Genomic DNA, 27984 nt, shown 5'->3' with positions numbered 1-27984 from the left:
TCCATCCGCCTCGGCCTCCCAAAGTGCTGGGATTACAGGCATGAACCACCGCACCCAGCCGAAATAAACATACTTTAAATCACTGGATGCTAAGTCAATATACACTCAAACATAAACACCATTCAGAAAAAGGGAACATCCAGAGCTTGATCTGAAGATATGTTAAAGGAGGTAAACCTGTGAGCTAGCCATGAAGGAAATGTGAGCTTGTAACATTTGAGCTTGTAATGTGAGCTTATAAATGTGAGCTTGGACTTCCTCAATACAAATCACTGTTTCTCTCAGGATTTTGTCCTGAACAACAAAATACTTCCTTTAAATTAAAATTTCTCTCTCCTCACCTCACCGTCCTTCCCACTGAACTTGTGCTGAAACTCTTTATGACATCCAGGCTCTCAAATCCTTTCTCTTCTACCCCTTCTGCCGTTACTTTCTCACTTGCTTCCTCCGTAAACACACATATTTTTCTTTATGTGTTTTCTTTTTAGTTCTTCTATCCTAAGAACTTCTCCCTTGTCCCAAGTTATTTACATCAAAGTTCCACGAGAAAATTTCCACAGATACTTCAGTGTTTGTCCAGTTCATACACTGCCTCCAACACCCACAAAATGATTAAAAATGATATGACAGTGTATAATTAATGTTTAAAACCTATGGTACTAAATCTAGCTGCCTCCAGCATCTATTATTTCTCCCCAACTAGACTGCAATCCTCCAAGAACAGTGTATTGCATCCCTTCACACTACCTGGCGCAGATCTGGACAAACTATAGACAAACATACATGAAAGGTGACATCTCTCCTTAATAAAAATGGCTGCCAAACAGAATCACACAAGATAAACTTCACTTTATAAAACAAAACATTAATACAGTGCAGAATCAGTTTACTGATGGGTTGTGACATGTTGTTTCAGGATGATAAAGTATAAAATGAAAAAATATGTATCGCAAAGTTTTACAAAATATACATCTTTAAATGCATCTTCCAGTTGATTCATTTAGGTGTTTATATGTCTGATGATAATATTTATCATAGGAATATGATAAATAACATTCTCTGTACAGACATCCAGCTCTTAAAAAAACAAGAGACAGGACAACCTAAGGCAGTAAGGCTGGGAGAACAATAATGTCAAGCTTTTCTGGTACAGCAGATGTCTGGTGTTCAATGATATGAATATCAATATTCAATTTTCAATATGCTGCCTAGAGTCAGTCTTGGGAGAGATTTCAATTTCCACTCTATAGAATACTGCCAAATATGGGGAATAGAAGTATTAATCCTTCCTAGGGTTGTTGTGTTGAGTGTCTCTGCTTCTGTGAAAATATATGTATAAACAAAAAGGGAACATTTGAGGAAGAAGACAAGCACGGGTTAAGGGGAGTATGCAGACTGGATATCTGTGGTTCACTCCCACATATGGCAGAAACAATAACCCAGCATCCTCAATGGTTCAACATCTGCTTTATAATCTACCCACTTTGCTCTCTGCTCACATCTGTGGGTTCTTCATCTTCATATTATTTAACCATTTTACCCCCTGGCCTTAGAATCCTGGATCTCCTAAGTCTTAAACTTACTTATCTCAGAGGGGCTTCAAGATGGCTGACTAGAGATATCTGATACTCCTTTCCTCCACAAAGAAGAACCAAAATAGCAGCAGATAGTCACACATCAAATAGATCACCTAAGAGAAAATACTAGAATTCAACAGGGAAATAACAAAGAAATGCCTAAAGCAAGGAAGGAGAGGGAAGCAAGGCAACCTGCTAGGCTGGAATCAGCTGTGAGCCTGGAGAGGCTCCACAATCTGGGGAAAGGGTAAGTGAGTGACCTCCCCACCACTGTGGTCCACATTCCCACCTTGGACTCCTGCAATCTTAGCCACATGAAAACCCTCAACACATGCAGGCTGTGAGGTTAATATAGTGAGCTGCCTGGACACTGTGCAACTGCATTACTCTAAAGGGGGAGCTCATGCCAGGTTCCACACATACCCCAAGTCCTGTGCAGCTGCAGCAAGGCACCGTTTTGAGAGACAGGCCCCCAGCAGACTACATCCTGCTTTGGGGCCCAATAGTCCCTGCATCACCACATCCCTGGAGCCCCACTGGCATTGCCCACATGCAGGTATCACTGCTGGCTGCTGTTGCCAGGGCCGAAGCATGAACCATTAGCAGTAAACCTGCCACCCTAATAACAGGGCTGTCACACATTTAAAAGTGCACTGAAGAAAGGCTACCTTGTTTATACACACCACCTGGGGCTGAAGCAAGCACTCCCTAGCCACGTGTTTACAACTGCTGCCACTAAAAGCAACTTCACCCTCCGCAACAGCAGGGCCACAGTGCAGCCACTGCTTCTCCCACTTAAGCATTCTGCCAGAGGCCTTGGGCTCACTCTGCTCTGGCCTACCACAGCCGATGCTCCCACACACCACTAGGGGACCAGAGGACAGGACTCCCCGGCCTGGCTCCACCCATCCCCCCACGCTCAAGCATGTTATCTAGCGTCTGGGGATTGCCCGCCCCTTCCATCACTGTCAGCACCTGAGCACTCAGCCCAGAAGCCTAAGGATAGGCCCACCAAACCTGCTGCTACCAGTACAGCTGGCACCCACCTGCACACACCACTTGTGGACATGGGGACTGGCCCATCTAGCCTGTCATAGCCACTACCAACATGAGCAAAGATCACTTGGGAGTCACAGGGTCCCACCACTGCTACTGCCATTGCCCAAACCATGCCCACTGACCAGGGGCCTAAGGACCCACCAACCCACCTAGCCCACCTCTGCCATTCCCAGCACCCAAACAAGCTGCCTAGAGGCTCAAGAATCAGCCCACCTAGGCCTATTAACACTGGTGCCAGTATATGTTGCCCTGAGGCTCAAGGACAAGCATGGTTGGCCTGCCACCACCACAACTAGGACCAAAGGACTGGACCACCTGGCCTCCCTATCCCCAGCAAAAGTTTATCACAGCCTCTACTAACAACCATACCCTAATCCCCCAAGGAAATTACAAACACTACTGAGTCTGTTTACAGCTGAAGAAATCATATGAAGACTACGCTACTGCATGAACCCAGAATCAAAGCTAAAGCACCCTGCCCAACCAACAACACAGATACAGCTTCAGGAAAAAGTACTCCCTTCTAAAAGCAAATTCAAACAATTAGAAGAGGCGACTGCTGTACCACACGTGCAGAATGACTACTGGGTCAGGAAAAAAACTAAGGAGGAAATAAAAAAATTTCTCAAAACAAATGAGAATCAAAACACAACATACCTAAACCTATGGGTGAAAATGCAAAAGCAGTGTTCAAAGGAAAGTTTATAGCAACAAATGCCCACATCAAAAAAAATAGAAAGATTTCTAATGCACAATCTAAGATGTACCTCAAGGAACTAGAAAAGCAAGAAAAAAACAAAATTAGGAGAAGAAAAGAAGTAACAAAGATCAGAGCAGGACTAAATAAAACAGACTAAAAAACACCACAAGGCCAGGCACAGTGGCTCACACCTGTAATCTCAGCACTTTGGGAGGATGAGGCAGGGGGATCACAAGGTCAGGAGATTGAGACCATCCTAGCTAACACAGTGAAACTCCGTCTCTACTAAAAATATGAAAAATTAGCCAGGCGTGGTGGCACATGCCTGTAGTCCCAGCTACTTGGGAGGCTGAGGCAGGAGAATCACTTGAACCCAGAAGGCGGAGGTTTCAGTGAGTTGAGATTGCACCACTGCACTCCAGCCTGGGCAACAGAGCAAGACTCTGTCTCAAAAAACAAACAAACAAACAAACAAAAACACTAAAGATCAAAGAAACAAAAAGTTGATTTTTTGAAAATATAAACAAAATCAATAAACTCCTAGCTAGGCTAACCAAAGAGAGAAGACCTAGATAAATAAAATCAGCAACAAAAACAGACACATTACACTGATACTACAGAGATACAGTTTAGAAGAAAGCTGAAAGCCTATCCTCTAAGATCTAGAAAAAGGTTGTCCACTTTTTTTTTTCTTTTTTCTTTTTTTTTTTTAGATGGAGTCTCACTCTAACACCCAGGCTGGAGTGCAGTGGCGCGATCTCGGCTCACTGCAACCTCCACCTCCTGGGTTCAAGCAATTCTCCTGCCTCAGCCTCCGGAGTAGCTGGGATTACAGATGTGCACCACCACACCCAGCTGATTTTTGTATTTTTAGTAGAGACTAGGTTTCATTGTGTTGGCCAGGCTGGTCTCGAACTCTGGACCTCAAGTGATCCGCCCACCTCAGCCTCCCAAAGTGCTGGGATTATAGGCGGATGTTCACTTTCAAAATTTCGATTAAACATACTACTAGAAGTCCTAGCCAGAGCAATCAGGCAAGACAAACAAATAAAAGGCATCCAGAGCAATCAGGCAAGACAAACAAATAAAAAGCATCCAAATTAGAAAAGAAGTAGTCAAATTATCCCTTTTTGCAGATGACATGATCTTGTATTAAGAAAAACCTAAAGATTCCACCAAAAAACTCTTAAATCTGATAAACTCAGTAAAGTTGTATGATACAAAATCAACATACAAAAATCAAGGGAGCAGAGTGAGCAACATGGTGGTATAGAAATCTCCACCAATGATCCTCCCCACAGGATCGCCAAGATAGCAATAATCTACACACACACACACAAAAAAAAACAGCTTGATAAGATCCAAAAATCAAGTGAGCACTTGTAGTACCAGGTTTGAACTTCATATCGCTGAAAGAGGCACTGAATAGATACAAAAACATTCCTGAATTGTGGATGCCACCCCTCCCCCATCTCTGGCAGCAGCAGCATGGTGCCCAGAGCACCTCTGGGCACTGAGGGAGGGAGAAACACAGCAATTGTGAGGTAGTGAACTCAATGATGCCCTGTTAGAGCAGAAAGGAAAACCAAATCAAACTCAGTTGGTGCTCAGCCACAGAAGGCGCATTTAAACCAGCCCTGGCCAGAGGGGAATTGCCAATCCCAACAGTCCAAACTTGGTGCCTGCAAACCTCACTACCAAGGACTACAGCTCTCCAGGTCTCCAAGTAATCTTGAAAGGCAGTCTAGGATGTAAGGACTGCAACTCTTAGGTGAGCCATAGTGCTGAACTAGGCCCAAGACAGTGAACTGAGGTGGAGGTCGGGGGGCAAGGCAGGGGGTAGGGGTACAGTGCAGGTGCAACATATTTAGACACCAGCTGGGGCAGCCAAGAGAGTGCTGGCATCACATCTCCCCTAAACACAGGCTCCACAGATCTAGGCTCCAAAAGAGACCCTTTCCTTCTGCTTGAGCAGAAGTGAGGGAAGAATGGGGAGGACTGTGTCTTAATCTAGGATACCAGGCCAGCCACAGTAGTATAGGTCACTGATCAGAGTCATGAGGCCCTGGTTCCAGGCCCTGACTCCCAGACATTTCTAGACACACCTTGCGCCAGAAGGGAGCCCACTGCCTTGAAGGAAAGAACCAACTTCTGTCAGCATTCGTCACCTGCTAACTGAAGAGCCCTTGGACCCTGAATAACCAGCAGTGATACCCAGGTACCACATCGAGGGCCTAGGGTGAACCTCTGAGGCTTGCTGGCTTCAGGTGATACTCAGCACATAACCAGCTGTGGTGGCTACAGGGCAAACTCCTTCTGCTTGAAAAAAGCAGAGGAAAAAGTAAAGGAGACTTCGTCTTGTGCCTCAGGTACCAGCACTGCCACAGAGGAGTAGAGCAACAAGCAAGCTCTTGGGGTCCCCGATCTCAGGACTTGTCTCTTGGACAATATTTCTGGACCTGCCAAAGCTGACTTAAGAGACCTTGGGTCTTAAGGGAACATCAGCAGTAATCTGGCAGTACCCCTCATGGTCTGGGGATGGTGGTAGCTACAGGGTGAGGCTCCTCTGCCTTTGGAATGCAAAAGAAAGAGTAGGAAGAACTGTGTCCTGTGGTTTGATTGCCAGCTCAGCTACACTACAATAGAACCCCACTTAGACTTCTATGGTTTTTGACTCTAGCCACTGACTCCAGTCGCCAACTCCAGTCACTGACTTCTGGACCCACCTGGGGCTTAGGGAACCTCACTCCTCTGAAGGGAATGACAAAGGCCTGGCTGGCTTTGCCACATGCGGATTGTAGAGCCCCAGGGCCTTGAGCAAACATAAGCAATAGCCAGGCAGTGGTTATAGCAGGCCTTGGGCAAGACCCTGCAATGTGGCCCAACGCAGTCATAGTGGTGGTGGCCACAGAGGTGCTTATGTCACTCCACCCCCAGCTTTAGTTGGCTCACAACAGACAGAGAGATTCTATGTTTAAGAGCAAGTAAGGTAAACGAACAAGAGTCTGGCTAGTAATCCAGAGAATTCTCCCACATCTTGTCTAAGACCATCAAGGTGGTACCTCTATGACAGTGCAAAAACCAAAGCATTACTGGGTTTGGGGTGCCCGCTAAAGCAGATACAGCTTAGATCACAACACCCAAGTCCTTTTGAATATCTGGGGAGCCTTGCCAAGAAGGACGGTTACAAGTAAGCCCAGGCAGTGAAGACTACAATAAATGCCTAACCCTTCAGTGCACAGACACCACAAGAAATACACTTCACATACTAGTATCAAAACTATCCAGGAAAACATGGCCTCACCAAATGAATTAAATGAGGCACCACAGACCAATCCTTGTGAAACAGAGTACTTCAATCAGAAAGAAAAGAATATTAATGAGCAATAAATAATCACCTGAGGGTACAAAACTCACTGATAATAGTAAGTACACAGAAAAACACAGAATATTATAAAACTGTAACCGTGGTGTATAAACTACTCTTATCTTAATTAGAAAGACTAAACAATGAACCAATCAAAAATAATAACTACAACAACTTTTCAAGACATAGTCAATACAATAAGATATAAATAGAAACAACAGAAAGTTCAAAAGCAAGGAAACCAAGTTAAGGTGTAGAGTTTTTACTAGTTTTTTTTTTTTTTTTTTTTTTTTTTTGCTTGCTTGCTTGCTTGTGTATTTATGCAAATAGTGATAAGTTGTTATCAGATTAAAATAATGCATTATAAGATAGTATTTGCAAGCCTCATGGTAACCTCAAACAAAAAAATGGATGCACAACAAATAAAAAGCAAGAAACTAAATCATATCACCAGAAAAAAAAAAAAACACCATCACTAGGGAAAAGGAAGGAAATAAAGAAGAAAGAAAAGACCACAAAACAACCAGAAAACAAACAACAAGATGGCAGACATAAGTTCTTATTATCGATAATAACAGTGAATCTAAACGAACAAAACTCTCCAATCAAAAGACATACACTGCCCGAATGGATAAAAAAAGAAACCCATTGATCTGTGTCAACAAGAAACACACTTCATCTATGAAGATGCACATATTATTTGGCCATAAAAAAGAATGAAATCATTTCATTTGCAGCAACATAGGGACTGAAGGCCATTATCTTAAGTGAAATAAGCCAAGCACAGAAAGACAAATATTGCATGTTCTCACTCATATGTAGGAGTTTAGAAAGTTGATCTCATGGGGTAGAGAGATCAATGATAGATACTTGAGGCTCTGAAGGTTGTGTGTATGTTGAGAGATGAAGAGAGGTTGGTTAATAGGTACACACATACAGTTTTATAGAAGGACTAAGTTCTAATGTTCAGTAGCAGAGTAGGGTGATTATAGTTAACAATAATGTATTATATATTGCAAAATAGCTAGAAGACATGAAATAATTCCAACACCTGGAAGTGATGAATACTCAAAGTGATGGACACCCTAAATACCCTGACTTGATCATTACATATTCCATGCATGTGACAAAATATCACATGTACCCCATAATTATGTGTAGATATGATGTATCGATTTTTAAAAACATCTTCCTTTCCCTGCATTTACTACCAAGCATGGCTATTTCACAGGCAATGGCATCACTTGGAACTCTGCTCCAGCTCATTGATGCCACCTTTGTAACTACCTTCTCTATCTACATTTTCCTGTCCTTCAAACTGTTACATCCCTCAGTTTCCCCTAACATTCCTTTTTCTTACCTACTTCTCCAGTCTAATGTTTTGCTGTCCTAAGAAAAGGCAGATTCCTTCTGGTAACATCTGTTGCCACCAAAATATTTAATAGATGTAGATACTAGAATCTAAATTTTCTCACTCTATTATACACCTCTCATATCTACCTAAACATTTACTAATTTTTATATAGCCCAATTTACCAATTTTTTTTTCTTTTATGGTCAAATCTAAGAACTCTTTGCCTGAGAAGAAGTGTGAATGGCAAATAAGCATATGAAAACATGCTGAGGAGAAGACCCACAGTTCCCATGAAGGAAGCAGATTGCTCCTGCAGGACCTGGGAGACACCCCAAATACTGTGCTGGTATCCACAGCTGAGAGACCCACAGAGAGTTCACATCACAGGACTCTGTGCAGACAATCCCCACTACTGGCCCAGAGCCTGGTAGACTTGCTCAGTGGCTAGATCCAGAAGAGAGATAACAATCATACAGCTTGGCTCGCAGGAAGCCACATCCATAGGAAAAGGGAGAAAGTACTACATCAAGGGAACACACCATGGAACAAAAGAATCTGAACAATAGCCTTGGGTCCTAGACCTTCCTTCTGACAGAGCCTAACCAAATGAGAAGGAACCAGAAAACCAACTCTGGTAATATGACAAAACAAGGTTTTTTAACACCCTCCCAAAAAATCACACTAGCTCACCAGTGATGGACCCAAACCAAGAAGAAACCCCTGATTTACCTGAAAAAGAATTCAGGAGGTTAGTTGTTAAGCTAATCAGAGAGGCACCAGAGAAAGGTGAAGCCCAATGTAGGGAAATACAAAAAATGATACAAGAAGTGAAGGAAGAAATATTCAAGGAAATAGATAGCTTAAATAAAAAAACCATCAACATTTCAGGAAACAATGGACACACTTACATAAATGCAAAATGCTCTGGAAAGTCTCAGCAATAGAACTGAACAAGTGGAAGAAAGAAATTCAGAGCACAAAGACGAGATATTTGAATTAACCCAATCCAACAAAGTCAAAGAAAAAAAACTAAGAAAATATGAACAAAGCCTCCAAGAAGTCCAGGATTATGTTAAATGACCAAACCTAAGAATAATTGGGGTTTCTGAGGAAGGAGAAAAATCTAAATGTTTGGAAAACATATTTGGGGGAATAATCGAGGAAAATTTCCCTGGCCTTGCCAGAGACCTAGACATCCAAATACGAGAAGCAAAAAGAACACTGGGAAATTCATCACAAAAAGATCATCGCCTATAGACACATTGTCATCAGGTTATCTAAAGTTAAGACAAAGGAAAGAATTTCAAGAGCTGTGAGACAAGAGCACCAGGCAACGTACAGAGGAAAACCTATCAGATTAACAGCAGATTTCTCGGCAGAAACCCTATAAGCTAGAAGGGATTCAGGCCCTATCTTCAGCCTCTTCAAACAAAACCATTATCAGTCAAGAATTTTGTATCCAGTGAAACTAAGCTTCATATAAGAAAGAAAGATACAGTCTTTTTTAGACAAACAAATGCTGAGAGAATTTGCCACTACCAACCCACCACTACAAGAACTGCTAAAAGGAGCTCTAAATCTTGAAATAAATCCTGGAAACACATCAAAACAGAACCTCTTTAAAGCATAAGTCTCACAGGACCTATAAAACAAAAAATACAATTTAAAAGACAAAAACAAGAAACTAAGATATACGGGCAACAAACAGCACAATGAATGGAATGGTACCTCACATCTCAATACTAACATTGAATGTAAATGGCCTAAATGCTCCACTTAAAAGATACAGAATTGAAGAATGGATAAGAATTCACCAACCAACTATCTGCTGCCTTCAAGAGACTCACCTAACACATAAGGACTCATACAAACTTAAGGTAAAGGGGTGGAAAAAGACATTTCAGGCAAATGGACATCAAAAGCGAGCAGGAGTAGCTATTCTTATATCAGAAAAAAACAAACTTTAAAGCAATAGCAGTTTAAAAAGACAAAGAGGAATATTACATAATGATAAAAGGCCTTGTCTAGCAGGAAAATATCACAATCCTAAACATATATGTACCTAACACTGGAGTTCCCGAATTTATCAAACAATGACTAATAGACCTAAGAAATGAGATAGACAGCAACACAACAATAGTGGGGGACTTCAATACTCCACTGACAGCACTAGACAGGTCATCAAGACAGCAAGTCAACAAGGAAACAATGGATTTAAACTATACCCTGAAACAAATGGACTTAACAGATACATACAGAACATTCCATCCAACAACCGCAGAATATACATTCAAGAGTGCATGGAACTTTTCCTAAGAGAGACCATATGATAGGCCACAAAACTAGTCTCAATAAATTTTTTTTAAAAATTGAAAATATATTAATCACTTACTCAGACCACAGTGGAATAAAACTGGAAATCAACTCCAAAAGGAACTTTCAAAACCATCAAATAAATGGAAATTAAATAACCTACTCCTGAATGAGCATTGGGTCAAAAATGAAATCAAGATGGAAATTTAAAATTCTTCAAATTGAACAACAGTGACACAACCTATCAAAACCTCTGGGAAAAAGCAAAGGTGGTGTTAAGAGGAAAGTTAATTGTCCTAAATGCCTACATTGAAAAGTCTGAAAGAGCACAGGCAATCTAAGGTCATACCTCAGGGAACTAGAGAAACAAGAACAAACCAAACCCAAACCCAGCAGAAGAAAGGAAATAACCAACATCAGAACTAAATGAAATTGAAACAAACAAAAAAAGAGGAACACAAAAGATAAATGAAACAAAAAGCTGGTTCTTTGAAAAGATAATAAAATTGATAGAACAAAACAAGAGAGAAAATCCAAATGAGCTCTATAAGAAATGAAATGGGAGATATTACAACTGACACCACAGAAATACAAAAGATCATTCAAGGCTACTATGAACACCTTCGTGCACATAAACTAGAAAACCTAGAAGAAATGGATAAATAACTGGAAAGATACAATCCTCCTAGCTTAAATCAGGAAGAATTAGATACCCTTAACAGACCAATAACAAGCCCTGAGATTGAGATGGTAATTACAAAATTACCAACAAAAAAAGTCCAGAACCAGACAAATTCACAGCAGAATTCTACCAGACATTCAAATAAGAATTGGTACCAATCCTATTGACACTATTCCACAAGATAGAGAAAGAGGGAACCTTCCCTAATTCATTCTATGAAGCCAGCATCACCCTAATACCAAAACCAAGAAAGGATATAACCAAAAAAGAAAACTATAGACCAATATCCCTGATGAACTTAGATGCTAAAATCCTTAACAAAATACTAGCTAACCGAATCCAACAACATATCAAAAAGATAATTCACCATGATCAAGTGGCTTTCATACCAGGGATACAGGGATGGCTTAACATATGCAAGTCAATAAATGTGATATACCACATAAACAGAATTTAAAACAAAAATCACACAATCATCTCAATAGGTGCTGAAAAAGCATTCGACAAAATTCAGCATCTCTTTATGATTAAAACCCTCAGCACAACCAGCGTACAAGGGATATACCCCAATATAGTAAAAGCCATCTATGACAAACCCACAGCCAACATAATACTGCATGGGGAAAAGTTGAAAGCATTCCCTCTGAGAACTAGAAAAAGACAAAGATGCCTACTCTCACCACTCCTATTCAATATAGTACTGGAAGTCCTAGCCAGAGCAATCAGACAAGAGAAAGAAATAAAGGGCATCCAAATCAGTAAAGAGGAAGTCAAAATGTCACTGTTTACTGATGATATGACTGTTTACCTAGAAAATCCCAAAGACTCCTCAAGAAAGCTCCTAGAACTGATAAAAGAATTCAGCAAAGTTTCCAGATACGAGATTAACGTACACAAATCAGTAGCTCTTCTATACACCAACAACGAGCAAGCAGAGAATTAAATCAAGAACTCAACCCCTTTTAAAATAGCTGCAAAAAATAAAAAATAAAATACTTAGGAATATACCTAAACAAGGAGGTGAAAGACCTCTAGAAGGAAAACTACAAAACACTGCTGAAAGAAATCATAGATGACACAAACAAACGGAAACACATCCCATGCCATTGATTCTATCCATTGATAGAACCCATCACCATCCCATGGATGGGTAGAGTCAATATTGTGACAATGACCATACTGCCAAAAGCTATCTACACATTCAGTGCAATTCCCATCAAACTAACATCATCATTCTTCTCAGAATTTAAAACAAAATCTAAAATTCATATGGAATCAAAAAAGAGCCCACGTAGCCAAAGCGAGACTAAGCAAAAAGAACAAATCTGGAGGCATCACATTACCTGATTTCAAACTATACTATAAGGCCATAGTCACCAAAACATCATGGTACTGGTACAAAAAACAGGCATGTAGACCAATGGAAAAGAATAGAGAACCCAGAAATAAACTCAAATACTTATAGCCAACTGATCCTTGACAAAGCAAACAAAAACATAAAGTGGGGAAAGGACACCCTTTTCTATCTTTTTTTTTTTTTTTTTTTTTGAGACAATGTCTTGCTCTGTCACCCAGGCTGGAGTGCAGTGGTGCAACCTCGGCTCACTGCAACCTCCACCTCCCAGATTCAAGCAATTCTCCTGCCTCAGCCTCCTGGGTAACTGGGATTACAGGTGCCTGCCACCACGGCCAGCTAATTTTTTGTATTTTTAGTAAAGATGTGGTTTCACGACGTTGGCCAGGCTGGTCTCGAACTCCTGACATCATGATCCGCCCACCTCAGCCTCCCAAAGTGCTGGGATTACAGGCATGAGTCACCACACGCGGCCAGGACACCCTTTTCAACAAATGGTGCTGGGATACTTGGCTAACCACATGTAGGAGAATGAAACTGGATCTTCATTTCTCACCTTATACAAAAATCAACTCAAGATAGATCAAGGACTTAAATATAACACCTGAAACTACAGAAATTCTAGAAGATAACATTGGAATAACTCTTCTAGACATTGGCTTAGGCAAGGATTTATTGACCAAGAACCCAAAAGCAAATGCAATAAAAACAAAGATAAATTGCTGGGACTTAATTAAACTAAAAAACTTGTACACAGCAAAAGGAACAGTCAGCAGAGTAAACAGACAACCCACAGAGAGGGAAAAAGTCTTCACAATCTATACATCTGACAAAGGACTAATATCCAGAATCTACAACAAACGCAAACAAATTAGCAAGAAAAAAACAAATAATCTCATCAAGAAGTGGGCTAAGGACCTGAATAAACAATTCTCAAAAGAAGATATACTAATGGCCAACAAACATGAAAAAATGCTCAAAATCACTAATGATCAGGGAAATGCAAATCAAAACCACAATGTGATGCCACCTTACTCCTGCAAGAATGGCCACAATCAAAAAGTCCAAAAATCGTAGATGTTGGCATGGATGCGGTGAACAAGGAACACTTCTACATTGCTGGTGGGAATGTAAACTAGTACAACCACTATGGAAAACAGTGTGAAGACTCCTTAAAGAACCAAAAGCAGAACTAGCATTTGATCCAGCAATCTCACTACTGGGTATCTAACCAGAGGAAAAGAAGACATTATACGAACAAGATACTTGCACATGCATGTTTATAGCAGCACAATTCACAACTGCAAAAACGTGGAACCAACCCAAATGCCCATCAATCAATGAGTGGATAAAGAAACTGTGAGATATAGATATATATATAGATATATATATATATATATATATATATATATATATATACACACACACACATACACACATACGTTGGAATACGACTCAGTCATACAAAGGAATGAATTAACAGCATTTGCAGTGACCTGGATGAGATTGGAGACTACTATTCTAAGTGAAATAACTCAGAAATGGAAAACCAAACATCGTATCCTCTGATTCATAAATGGAAGTTAAGCTGTGAGGATGCAAAGGCATAAGAATGACACAATGAATTTTGGGGAATCAGGGGAAAGGATGGGAAGGGGGTGAGGGATAAAAGACTACAAATAGGGTGCAGTGTATATTGCTCAGGCGATGGGTGTACCAAAATCTCACAAATCATCACTAGAGAACTTACGTAACCAAACAACACCTGTTCCCAAATAACCTATGGAAATTTTAAAAATTGTTTTAAAGATGATGAACATCATTTGTCATTAGGGAAATGCAAATTAAAACAATGATATGCCACTATATGCCTATTAGAATGACTTTTTTAAATGATAATACCCAATGCAGTCAAGGATACAGAGCAACTAGAGCTCTCATTACTGTGTGTATAAGTGTCACACATCTGCTCTGGAAAGCAGAATGGCAGTTTCTTATAAAGTTAAACATAGTTACCATATGACTCAGCAATTCCACTTTTAGATATTTATGCAAGAGAAATGAAAATTGTTTATACAAAAATCTGTACACAAATATTAATAGTGGCTTTATTCATAATTGCCAAAATGGAAACAACCCAAATGATCTTCACCTAGGGAATGAGTAAACAAACTGCGGTACATCTATACAATGGAATAGTACTCAACAATTAAAAAAAAAGAATGAACTACTAATACATGCAACAAATGAATGAATCTCAAATGCACTTTGTTGAATACAAGAAACCAGGCCCAGGATTACATTTATATAACACTCTGGAAAAGGCAAAATGATAGGGATAGAGATAGGGATAGATCCATGATTGTCAGAACCTGGGGATGAAGGAGAAATTGACTACAAAGGGCAGCAGAGGAAATATTCGAGGGTGATTAAACTATTCTGTATCCTGATTGTGGTAGTAGATACAAGCCTGTATGCATTTTTAAAAATCCATACCACTGTAATAGTTTATAAGAGTACATTTTACCATACGCAAATTCTAAGATATACTTAGAAAAAAACAGAAGTGTGGGTAAGGATGTGGAACAAAGTAATATTTATATAGTCTGGCATAAAACTGAAAACAGTTTGGCATCATCTTAATAGAGTTGAATATGGACATATCTTATGAACTGGCAATTTTACCCCACAGAAAAGCTTATACATCTATACCAGAAAACAGTCATATATAACAGCACTGTTTGTAATTGCAAAAGTCTGAAAACAACCCAAATCTCCACTGGCAGGAAGATGGATTAATATATTGAAAAACATTGAGGATTAATACTCAGTCCATGGGGAGCAGGTAACAGATTATTCCTGTTGCATAACTTTTGCAGTAGTTTCTGTTGGCCAGCTCTTAATTCTACAACCTCCCATCAATTTTGTGACCCCCAGTCCTTGCAGCAAAGTTTCCTTTTTTCTTATGATGGCCTGATCTGGTTTATGTTTCTAGCAGCCAAGAACCCCTAAAGGTTCAAAACCCAATCCAAACTTAACATCTCCCTTCAACACACGTAGACCCATCACCTTCCAAATCATTAACACTCAAACCAGGCATCACTTTAACAACTTCATGTACCTTATCACCCTGTCATTTCCCCCTTTTCAACATGTCACACACCTGTCTGAAATAAATGCAGACCTCTGTGAAATCACAGCAGCAGACAAATCTGTTTAAATCCTGCTAAATCTGTTTAAATCCTGCTCATTCTTCAAGAACTAGTTCAAAGTCAGCTCTTTTCTTATCCCCATCTCCTGTGCCTAGCCAGGTATAACTACTCCTCATTCTTAAGTTTTATACCACAATTTCCATATTTTCCTGCCCTTATTAATGCATCCGACTGATGTTTATTATGTACCTACTATGGGTCGAAATTTTTTCTTAAGGCTGGAAATACAGCGATAAACCAAATAGACATTAATCTTTGTCTAGTGAGGAGACAGGCCATGAACAAAATAATAAGTAAAATGTATAGTAGGTTAGAAAGTGATAGGTACTATGGAGGAAACAGTCAACAGAGAAGGGCCTAGCAAATAGCATGGAGTGTGCCATTTCAGATAAGATGGGCACAGAAGGCTTCAAAGAGAAGGTAACACTTGAAAAAAGGCCAGAAGCAACTGAGGAAGTGGACCAATTGGCTATCTTAGGGAAGATCATTCAAGACGGAGGTAACAGCAAATACTAAATCCCCAAGTTTGAAACATGCCAGATTTTTGGTAAAAGAATGAAGAGGCAGAGTGAGCAAGGGAAAGAATAGTAGGAGAGGAAGTAAGAGAGGTAATGAAGGACCAGCATATGGAGACCTTATTGAGCCCATAGGAATCCAGGCTTTTCTCTGATTCCAGCTGAAAGTCATTGAAGAGTTTTCAGCAAAGATGGTCTAACTTAGTTGTAGCAGGCTCGTTCAGGGTCAAAAACAGACTGCGGGGGTAAGGGCAGAAGGAGGGAGACAAATAAATAAGTTAGCATCCTTTAGCAAGGTGTGGGAAAGAGAGTAGATTTTTAATCTCCCTAAGCTCCTCTCAAAAGTAGAAAAAGGAACTAGGGTGTATATGAAAACAAATAAAAATTAATTCAAAGACAATATCATTGACAAACAAAGTGACAAAGGAATCCCTCATGAAACCAGAATACAAGATGGATGTAAGGAGAATGTGGGAGCTCTGGGAAAAAGAAGGGAAGACAGAGATTTTTGATGGTCGTAAGAGCTAAGGAACTCAGAAATTACCAAGTCATCACCATGAAGAGGAGGAGTCCTTGATGGGAATGGAAAGCTCACTGACCCAATCCGAGAAAAACAGTTGAAACAGGAGGTGACTTCTCAGCCCCCAACCTGAGGTGAGTGCAGGAGGGCTGCAGGGAGATTTCAGTTGCTGGACAGCCTGGTCCCAGAGGCTCTCTGAGAAAGTAAAGAACTCTGCACTGAGGACATACCCCAAGGTAGGAACTCTAGGGTTTATAAAAAGGGGAAAAAAAGAAAAAGAAAGAGATAGTACCATCCATATTGAAGGGGGTGGAAGCAGGGGAAGCCAATAAAGGAAATTTTCAGAATAAATGAAGAAACAGCTGCACCAAGCTACATCATTTAGTTCTACCATGTTCTTTAAATATTTCAAAGTAACAATAGAAGGGGGAGCCCAAGAGCTTTGAAGCCTGGGCAACCATTCTGGTTGAACTCTCAGGCAACTCCTTGCAAAAGTACAGGTACATTTACTTCACTTAAACATGAGTACCAGAAAAGGAAAACATTCAATTTAATATGCAAAGATATTGGATTTTTAAACATTTTCTCCTTTACATGGAACAAAGGTGACAGGATAGCATGTAATGATTATAAGCTTTGGTGATATAGCTATCAAATTTGAAGGAAGAAGGGGAGATGGTAAGAAAAGCAGAATAAGCTTGTTGGTTGCCTTATAAGGGTAAAAGTAAATTACTTTAGAATATACATTCTGGGAGAGGGTGGGGTGGCAAGAAAAGGTTACTAACTAACTTAATACTCCTCATGGAAGATAACCAGTAGACAGTAGCCAAAAGCCCTGGGATAGGGAGGCAAGGAACAGTTTGCCTATTAGAACCTTAGAGCCTCTGCGAGAATGATAAGAACAATGTTGGAACTGTAAGTCACACTCCAAGTCAACAAGCCACATTAACAAACACTTGAATAGCTTAGGAAAAGTGCCCTTGGTAAGGCAAGGAACTTACCCTGCAGTAAGGAGAAGCCAGAAACCACATGTGCAGCATTTGGGGGGACACAAGTCAGTGTTAGTTTAGGAAGCAGATGGAGATGTGACAGGACCAGCTCTTTCATATGTTTCCATGAAATTAAATCTAATTTTTTATGGGGCAGACAAAAGACCTGTTACATAGAAAACAGAGTGTCTATTTTTGAATACAAGAAGTGTCAAAAAGCTTCTGTGAACAGTAATATGGCAGAGCAGGAAAAAAAATATGGGCTTGAAATCAAACAGACAGACCTAATTTGAATTCTAGTTTCACCAGTAACTGAGTTATCTTTGGTAAATTCCTCATCTTCTCTGAGCTTCAATTTTCTCATCTCTATAATGTCCCTAATAATATATACCTCACAGTATCATTGTAAGGATTGGCATGTTGAGGAATTAGATACATTTTAGTGTTCCCCTTCCCCCTAGCCATTCTTTAAAGACATTGAGATAAACTCTCTAATCACCTTTAAAGATCAAGTATAAATATATCCTGACACGTTGGAAGACTACTTGTTCTGTCCTCAGAGTTTAAAACAGCTAGCTCTTAGGCTCCAGGAAATTATTTTTGTTAAAATTTAATTTTTGTATCAAATAACACTTTCTATTCTGGAAAAATATTAACAATGTTTTTAACAGCTTTTTATAGCTCCTGGTCTACTGTCTTGTCATAGACCATTAAGCAGTTGTTGCATTCCATTTGTGGTTGATGTTGTCTTTGCTTTGCTTTTACTGTGCCATATTGGTCTGCAAACCCTGTGAGAAAACTCCCAGATGAAAGGCCCTTCATCAATGCAAGACATTAGTATTCTATCTTTTAGAAGAAGAGTTTACTCTCTAGGCATATGGAATTGAATCTAATTAAGGGCATTTGCATCATTTAGTTCTACCAAAAGTGAGGCTGTCATTCTGTCATATTAATTTTATTTTTGTCACCTCAATGTTTAATAGCTGGATCTAAAAAGCTAGGCCATGCGGGAGAATAGTGAGGAAGATGTTGGGAACAGTATCATCATCCAATTCATATTTTGGCAATCTGAGGGGTTCCGTGCACCAACCTCTGGTGTTTACACAGCCACATGAGTCCAACAGCCCAGTTTTCCACAATGTGATGCAGCTCCAGGTGGCAGAAAAAATCACACTCAGTAGACAAATACACAAAATAGTCTGATTGAGGGAAATTAGAAACAGTGGGACTCTTTTCTGGCCAAAAAGTGAAGGGGGAGAATTACAGACCTGCCAGACAGCAAATAACCACTACTTCTAGCTTGAAAGAAGTAACTGTGTGCCAATGAGCATGTTATTTTTACAGGAGCAGAATAATATCCCCTGAATAAGCCAGTCAAATTTCCATGACTTCATACCATGTCACTCCCGTGCTTAAAACCATCCTCATTGACCTTAATGTTAAAACCAAAATCCTTATAAGGACTTACATCAAGGATTTCAAACTCAGGCCCGATACTAGATGATAAATGACAACTGATCCCAGGCCTGTACGTCAGGAAGCAATAGGAAGTGATGGAGACTGTGGGGAATGTCAGGGCACAAGGCCCATATCACAGGAGTAGCCTTCCTGCAGTTCTACCTGATTTGTTGGACATGGAATAGAACAGTACTGCCAGACCTTCTGACTGTTCAAGGGAAGCCAGAAAGCTGGATTTTAAAATTTGATTTTTTAAGTAGTTCAAATTTCAAATACTGTATGAGTTGATAGTCTGAAGAACAAACATAAGCACAGTTAGCCTACAGACTATCATTTTGCAACTTTCACGCATGCCCAGAACTAGAGAGAGAGAAAGATTAGATATGAATAGACATAGATATAGGCATTAAAAAGATATATATATAGAGAGAGATACATCTCTATATATCTCACAGGTAGACACATAGTAGACAATTTATATATGGGAGAATTTTCAAACCAAGACAAGAATAAAAAACCAGGACAATTTGCATCATCCAGCCTGTATTCCTTTGATCATTTGGGCAGGGGCTGAGCTGAAGTGTCACTTGGTACTGATTATAAAAAGAGAAGCTCATTAGGCAAATGTAAGATATTATCAAGACTATAGGTGAATTCCTTTTTTTTTTTTTTTTTTTTTTTGACAGAGTTTCACTCTTGTTGCCCAGGCTGAAGTGCAATGGCACGATCTCAGCTCACTGCAACTTCTGCCTCCTGGGTTTGAGTGATTCTCCTGCCTCAGTCTCCCAAGTAGCTGGGATTACAGGCACCCACCACCACACCCGGTTAATTTTGTATTTTTAGCAGAGACGGGGTTTCTCCATGTTGGTCAGGCTGGTCTTAAACTCCTCACTTCAGGTGATCCACCCACCTCGGCCTCCCAAAGTGCTGGGATTACAGGCGTGAGCCACCATGCCCAGCCAAGGTGTATTCTTAACTTCTTAAAATTACTTGATTCAAGAAACTTCTGTATATATACTAATACACAAGGTAATTATGTATTAGCCAATATAAAAACTTCATTAAGACATATATTAGATTGTTGTTTTTGTTCTATGTCCTGAATACCTCAGTGTTCTGAATTGTTGCTGTTTAAAAAACAGGTACGGGCTTTGCAGACGCTGCCGCCGAGGAAAGTCCTGTACTACTAGCCATGGTCAACCCTACCGTGTTCTTCGACATTGCCGTCGACGGCGAGCCCTTGGGCCGCATCTCCTTCAAACTGTTTGCAGACAAGGTTCCAAAGACAGCAGAAAATTTTCATGCTCTGAGCACTGGAGAGAAAGGATTTGGTTATAAGGGTTCCTGCTTTCACAGAATTATTCCAGGGTTTATGTGTCAGGGTGGTGACTTCACACGCCATAATGGCACTGGTGGCAAGTCCATCTATGGGGAGAAATTTAAAGGTGAGAACTTCATCCTAAAGCATACAGGTCCTGGCATCTTGTCCATGGCAAATGCTGGACCCAACACAAATGGTTCCCAGTTTTTCATCTGCACTGCCAAGACTGAGTGGTTGGATGGCAAGCATGTGGTCTTTGGCAAAGTGAAAGAAGGCATGAATATTGTGGAGGCCATGGAGCGCTTTGGGTCCAGGAATGGCAAGACCAGCAAGAAGATCACCATTGCTGACTGTGGACAACTCGAATAAGTTTGACTTGTGTTTTATCTTAACCACCAGACCATTCCTTCTGTAGCTCAGGAGAGTACCCCCCCACCCCATTTGCTCGCAGTATCCTAGAATCTTTGTGCTCTCGCTGCAGTTCCCTTTGGGTTCCATGTTTTCCTTGTTCTCTCCCATGCCTAGCTGGATTGCAGAGTTAAGTTTATGATTATGAAATAAAAACTAAGTAACAACAACAAAAAAAAAAAAAAAAAAAAAAAAAAAAAAAACAGGTACGGTGGCTCATGCCTGTAATCCCAGCACTTTGGGAGGCCGAGGTGGGCAGATCACCTGAGGTCAGGAGCTCGAGGCCAGCCTGACCAACATGATGAAACCCCATCTCTACTAAAAATACAAAAATTAGCCGGACGTGGGGGTGCACACCTGTAATCCCAGTTGCTCGGGAGGCTAAGGCAGGAGAATCTCTTGAACCTGGGAGGCGGAGGTTGCAGTGAGTCAAGATCGCACCACTGCACTCCAGCCCTGGGGGATAAAGTGAGACTCTGCCTCCAAAAAAAAAGAAAAAAAAATGTTAATGGTAACAGTATAAAAACTAGAAGTTCACTCCTGCCACATTTTCATATCTTAAGAAATGCTGATGTATATCAAACTGCCCTTAGAATTTCAAGAGAATCTATATGTTTAGAATGTATAAATATTGTATGCTCTTCTAAAGTTGTCATATATTAGATATGTATTTTTTTCTCTAAAGAGATTTTTTTTTTAACCTTTAGATATCTATCATTCATCGCAGAGTTGTTAAGCATTTATTATGGGAATGCAGTATCTAGCGAGACTGATAAGGCCCCTGTCTCCAATGAGCTTACTGTCTGGGATAGGGGCAAGAAATAATAAGTAAAGAAATTAACAACACATCTTCAGATTCTTTGGATTGGGTAGTCAAGGAAAGCCACCCCGAGGAGGTGACATCAGAGTTGACATGGAAAAAACTGAAAGGATCTTAGCCTTGGGAAAATGAGAGGGTCTTTTTCCCTACAACCATAACAAAAGAATGTGTTACCAAGTCTTTAGTTTGGTTTGGTTTGGTTTTGAATAAGAAATCATTGTAAGTTGATTTTTGCCTAGAAGAAATGCTAAATTTTCTTTAGTTTAAAAAATCTGTATTAATTTTACTTCAATATATTTTGGAATTGATCATTCTGGATCTATTTTCAAAGTATTTTTTTGTCTTCTAGTAATGAGAGCATGGGACTTTTGTGGTTTTCTATTTTCTTCTTTTTGATCTTTATAATAGTTTTTAGCAGTTATGTAATGTAAATGAATTCTAGTTTAGATGGTTACAATTACCTCACTGTATTGCCATTCTCGTGATAGAGAAGTTTCATCTCACATCAGAATCACTATACTTCTCATAGAAAATCTCCTTCCAATATTCTAAAACCTTTTACACCTTTTCTTACCCTGGTCAGTGGGACCTAGTAGAAGTCAAAGGAGTAGAAAATAGGGATCTAAGACCAATACAAAAGCTATTACAGTTTCCCAGAAAGGCATTAATTTGTCAAAAATGAATAATAGTAGTAAGTTTTTCCTATAATGGGATTAGCATTTTATAGCAGCCTTTTAATAATACTAATTTTTTATATACCTTCAAAGAGCTTTTACATCAATTGAATTATTTACTTATGAATTAGGCACTAGTTCTTATAGGCTTTCTGGCTATCACTTAGTACAAAGATAAAGCAGGAAATTCAGGCAGTATTGCTCTATTCCTAGATGCTTGTTTGCAGCCCCTGTAAACATTAGCTGGAAATAATTTCCCTGCCTTATTTATCACTGTGCCTTTAACATGTATTTTCAAGCGGGCAATGTAATTGGTTGAACTATAATACATAGTCTTTGAGAAAGTGACTTCATCTTACCAGTTGTCTTTGGGAGTGTGAAAATAATAGAAGGTATTTGATATGGTTTGGCTCTGTGTCCCCACCCAAATCTCATGTTGAATTGTAATCCCTAGTGTTGGAGAAGGGGCCTGGTGGGACGTGATTTAATCATGGGGGTGATTTCTAACAGTTTAGCACCGTCCCCCTAGTGCTGTCTCGTTGATAGAGTTCTCATTACAAATATACAAAGATTAGCCGGGCATGACAGTGGATGCCTGTAATCCCAGCTACTCGGGAGGCTGAGGAGGGAGAATCACTTGAACCCAGGAGGTGAAGGTTGCAGTGAGCTGAGACTGTGCCACTGCACTCCAGCCTGGGTGACAGAGTGAGGGAGACTCCGTCTCAAAGAAAAAGAAAAAGAAAGTGTGTAACTCTCCCCCATCCCACTCTCCCATATGAAGATGTGCCTGCTTCCCCTTCACCTTCCGCCATAATTGTAAGTTTCCCAAGGCCTCCCCAGCCATGCCTCCTGTACAGCCTGCAGAACTGTGAGTCAATTAAACCTCTTTTCTTCATGAATTACCCAGTCTCAGGTAGTTTTTCATAGCAATGCAGGAACGGACTAATACAGTATTGACATCCTATTCCTTTAAAATTATACTTCACTGTAACTTAAAACAGTATTTTTTGGTAACATTATTCTGATAATTTTGCTTATTGGAATATCATTAGATAGACTAATTACCTTCCTAAAAGATTAGTGTGATACGATTATTTTCTTGATGTGATGAGCTTGTAACTATGTTTTAACCATCTTAAGCATTTTTAAGTGTACAGTACAGTAGTGTTAAAAATATTCACATTTTTATGAAAGAGATCTCTGGAACTTTTTCATCTTTCAAATCTGAAATCTATACTTATTAAACAATAATTCCTTGTTTCCCCCATTTCCAGCCCCTGGTAGCCACCATTCTATTCTGTTTGTATGAATTTGACGACTTTATATACTTCATATAAGTCGAATCATACATTTTTTCTTTTTGTGACAGGCTTATTTCACATAGCATAATATGTGAACATGTAACACTAAGAAAGACTTTTATATTGCCTACTTTATAAACTATGGGGCAAAGAAGATGACCATGTTAAGTTAATTAATAATGAAAGGATAAGCCTATAAATTATACACTAACAGTTTAATTCTAGTTAACCGTTGGTCATTCCCAATATTATTTACAATTTATAGACTTTTGGGTTAATTTCATAAAATAGAGATACTCTATCATAATTAATATTAAAGGCCAATGAATGAGTTTTCTGAAGCTACATTCTAAACTTATCTAGAATTCAAGATAGCTGGCTAGATATAGCTAGGTTGTGCCTCTTCCATGCAGAGGAACCAAAATATCAACTAAATCTTCACACTTCATACAGACCTTTTGTGAGAAAGCACTGAAATTCAACAAAGAGGCAATGGAAGATACCATGGTTAAAGAGAGGCTGCCTGCTCAGAGTTGCTGCTGGGCACCAGGACCAGCCACCAGACCTAGACCTGGACCCAAGGAAGGGTAAGTGAAGGAACACCACAGTACCACATTCCCATCATGGACCTGAGTTCCTAGCTACAGGAGGGTTCCGTGACTACCACAGACCTTTGCACTGGCAGAGGGAGATACCTGGAGACCACACAGAGGCACTGCCTGAAGTCACGTGGACCCCAAAAGGTTTTAGTGTACGGAACAGTTGCAGCAAAACACAATGCTGGGCTCCCACCCCCTAAGGCTCTCTATCCTGCCCTAAGCAGCTGCAGACACTGCTGTCTGCTGGGCTGAGAAGTGATCAGGGCCCAGACACGCTCATATGCCCCATAGACAGGCTCCACCACCATTGCTACAGGACTAAGGTCCATCTGAATCATATGTCTCATACCTGCCAGTTCTTCCCAAGATTGCCTGCCTGGCTGTTTCCGCAGGGAAACTCCACAGCATACATTCTATTGCCCTGCCTAAGTATTTTGTTGGTGACCTGGGAGCAGTTCTTTCCTCCCTACCATATCCAGTGACTGAGCCTGAACGGCCAGAGGAGAAATCCATTGGCCTTGTCCCGGTTTCCCAGGACATGAGCCCACTGCCCAGGGGTACAGAGATGAGACTTGTGGTCTAATCTCTAGCAGGGGAGGACCCCTCAGTGTCAGAACACAGAGAAGAGTGTGGTGTGGGCTTGTGTGGTGGCATGATATCTGGGTGCTCCTCGCTTCATGAAACTAGACCATAAAACTCTTAGAAGAAAATATAGAGCAAAAGCTCTATGACACTGGATTTGGCAGTCATTTTCTGGATATGATACAAAAGGCACAAGCAACAAAAGAATAAATAGATAAATTGGGCTTCATGAAATGAAAACATTTTGTACATCAAAAGATAATATCAACAGCATAAAAAGGCAGCCCACAGAACAGGAGAAAATATTTTCAAATCATGTATCTGATAAGGGAGTAATATCCAAAAATATACAGAGAACTGCTAAAACTCAACCAAAAAACCCCAAATTACTCAATTCAAAAATGGGCAAGGACTTGAATAGATATTTCTTCAAAGAAGCTATACCAAGTGGCCATTAAGCACATGAAAAGATGCCCAACAATACCAATTAGGCAAATGCAAATCAAAACTCGATGAGATATTGCCTCACACCCATTAGGTTGGCTACTATTTTTTAAAAAGCAGAAAACAACAAGTGTTGGTGAGGATGTGGAGAAATTATAACCCTTAAGCGTTGTTTCTAGGAATGTAAAATGGTACAACCACTTTGTAAAAAAGGGTGGCAGCTCCCCAAAACATTAAAAATAGTATTATCATACGATCCCTCAGTTCTACTTTTGTGTATGTACCAAAATAAATTGAAAGCAGGGTCTCAAAGAGATTTCGTGCATCCATATTTATAGCAGCACTATTCGCGATGACTAAAACTTGGAAGCAATCCATGTGCCCATTGTTGGATGAATTGGTAAGCAAAATACCTACAATGGAATATTATTCAGCCTTAAAAGGACTGAATTTCTGACATAATGCTACCACATGGATGAACCTAGAGGACATTATGCTAAATGAAATAAGCTATTCACAAAAACAAAAATACTGTGTGATTCTCTTAATGAAGTACTTAGAGTAGACAAAATTATAGACAGACAGTAGAATGGTGCCAAGGGGCAGGGGGAGGAAGAAATGGGGAGTCATTGCTTAATGGGTATAGAGTTTCAGTCTTAGAAGATGAAAAGTGTTAAGGTAGTGAATAGTGGTGATGGTTGCACAATATTATAGCTATTTAATACCACTGTACACTTAAAAGTGGTTAAGATGGTAAATTTTATGTGTATTTTACCACAAAAAAATGGGAAAATAGATCTACAGTAGTAAGTACTTTTAGAAATATAATAGCAGAGAATAAAACTGTACTAGAAATACCTTAGGCAAAGGAACATTTAAACTTTGAGCCATTTTTAATCTTCAGGATCAACACGACGAGATGGTAATGGTTTAAAATAATAATTTTTTTCAAATCAAACAAATATGTATTTTAATATGTCCAAGTTTGGCCTAAAGGGGAAAAATACACTTTTCCCTTTTTGTTATTTCTAAGAAGAAACTCAAAATAATTAAACATATCCTAAAACTACTGAGAGATTTAAGCTACTTTTACCTGGATGTATTCCACTTACACCCCTGTTAAAGGGCTGATAGGTGTTACATGGTTAGGATAATTGTAGTATATTATCAGGTTGGCAGATGCTCAATAATCATTTTTATCCTCATTAGGCAACAATAGATACAAATAAAAGGACACCTGTTGGTGTTCTTACAGCTGTGTCTGAATTAGAAGGCACTAGTACTCATTATTCCAGACGGTAGGTGACTCAGAGGAGTTCTGGCATTTTTCATGATGATAGCTGCATGTAAATACTTGGATCATCCTGGCAAATCTTACTGCCCAGCTCGGTGTTTCTGTTTAGGCAGTTCCTTCTCCTGCTGTATGTGTAAGCACCAGAGAATATTTATAAAGCTATAGTACAGGAATTAGATTCAGGAAACACAAGTCGCTCCACTATTATTTCTGCATTTGTAAGGCACAAGAAGCACGTATTTTAAAACTCAGGAACATATTATTTCAGCTTTAGTACATACATAATATGCCAGGTGGCTTATTCAGGCCACTAGTTGATTATCCGAAGACCTAGTCGTAAAAAATTCATTCATGAGGAAATAGTAAGAACCCTTATCTTTCTGAGGGTTGGTTTGTTGTTCAATTTTACATAGATTTGTATACTCACACAGCAAAGATAATACAAAGTGGAATTATTCCATTTCACTTCTATTAGGTTTTGCTGCCTGAAATGTAACTATAAATAAATAAGATGTTTTAAAATGCTCTATATCTTAAACATTCAAATAACTTTATTATTTAAAGATTTTACCTTGTGAGAAGGCATGTATTACATGGAAGGCACATCATTACATTAATGATGTTATCATTGCTCAAACATTTTTGAAAGTCATTTTCTGGAATTTCGTAGAAGCTAGTTTATGTGTCATGTGAAAAAGAATAGTCATATCTTACATATCAGAGAACTAGTGAATGGATATACTGATATCTCTTATTAAACTTAATTACAGTTTTCTAATCTTCAGAAGCAAAAACTAAGTCACCTTAAACAATTTTGTATTTCAAGCATAATAAGTATAGATTGAAAGTAGTAAAACCATATTTAGCTAGTAGTCTCCATTTTGAAATAATTCCTGAGGATGTCTGTGTAAATTAGCAAGAAGTTTGAAATTATTTTCTTTTTTTTTTTTTTTTTTTTTTTTGAGACAGAGTTTCACTCTGTTGCCCAGGCTGGAGTGCCAATGGTGCTATCTTGGCTCACTGCAAACTCTGCCTCCTGAGTTCAACTGATTCTCCTGCCTCAGCCTCCTGAGTAGCTGGGATTACAGGTGTGCACCCTCACGCCTGGCTAATTTTTGTTTTTTTGTTTTGTTTTTTGTTTTTTTGAGACAGAATCTCACTCCGTCACCCAGGTTGGAGTGCATCTCAAATCACTGCAACCTCTGCATCCCAGGTACAAGTGATTCTCCTGCCTCAGCCTCCCGAGTAGCCGGGACTACAGGTGTGTACCACCACACTCGGCTAATTTTTTTTTTTTCTATTTTTAGTAGAGATGGGGTTTCACCATGTTGGCCAGGCTGGTCTCGAACTCCTGACCTAGTGATCCACCTGCCTCGGCCTCCCAAAGTGCTGGGATTATAGGCATGAGCCACTGCACCTGGCCATGAATTGTTGCTATTTT

At 39.7% G+C, this 27984-nt stretch overlaps 1 pseudogene across 1 annotated transcript; it reads left to right on the top strand.

Annotated features, from left to right (window-relative positions):
- The first annotated feature begins 20248 nt into the window (after positions 1 to 20248).
- Positions 20249 to 21039, top strand: LOC100429876 (peptidyl-prolyl cis-trans isomerase A pseudogene; annotated as a pseudogene). Its single transcript, XR_001441933.3, has one exon. The product of XR_001441933.3 is annotated as a peptidyl-prolyl cis-trans isomerase A pseudogene (transcript).
- The last annotated feature ends 6945 nt before the right edge of the window (positions 21040 to 27984 follow it).

Source organism: Macaca mulatta, chromosome X (assembly GCF_049350105.2).
Source record: "Macaca mulatta isolate MMU2019108-1 chromosome X, T2T-MMU8v2.0, whole genome shotgun sequence".
NCBI classification, from domain to species: domain Eukaryota; kingdom Metazoa; phylum Chordata; class Mammalia; order Primates; family Cercopithecidae; genus Macaca; species Macaca mulatta.
Note: the sequence above shows the minus strand (reverse complement) of the source record. Positions and strands in the feature narration are given on the sequence as shown.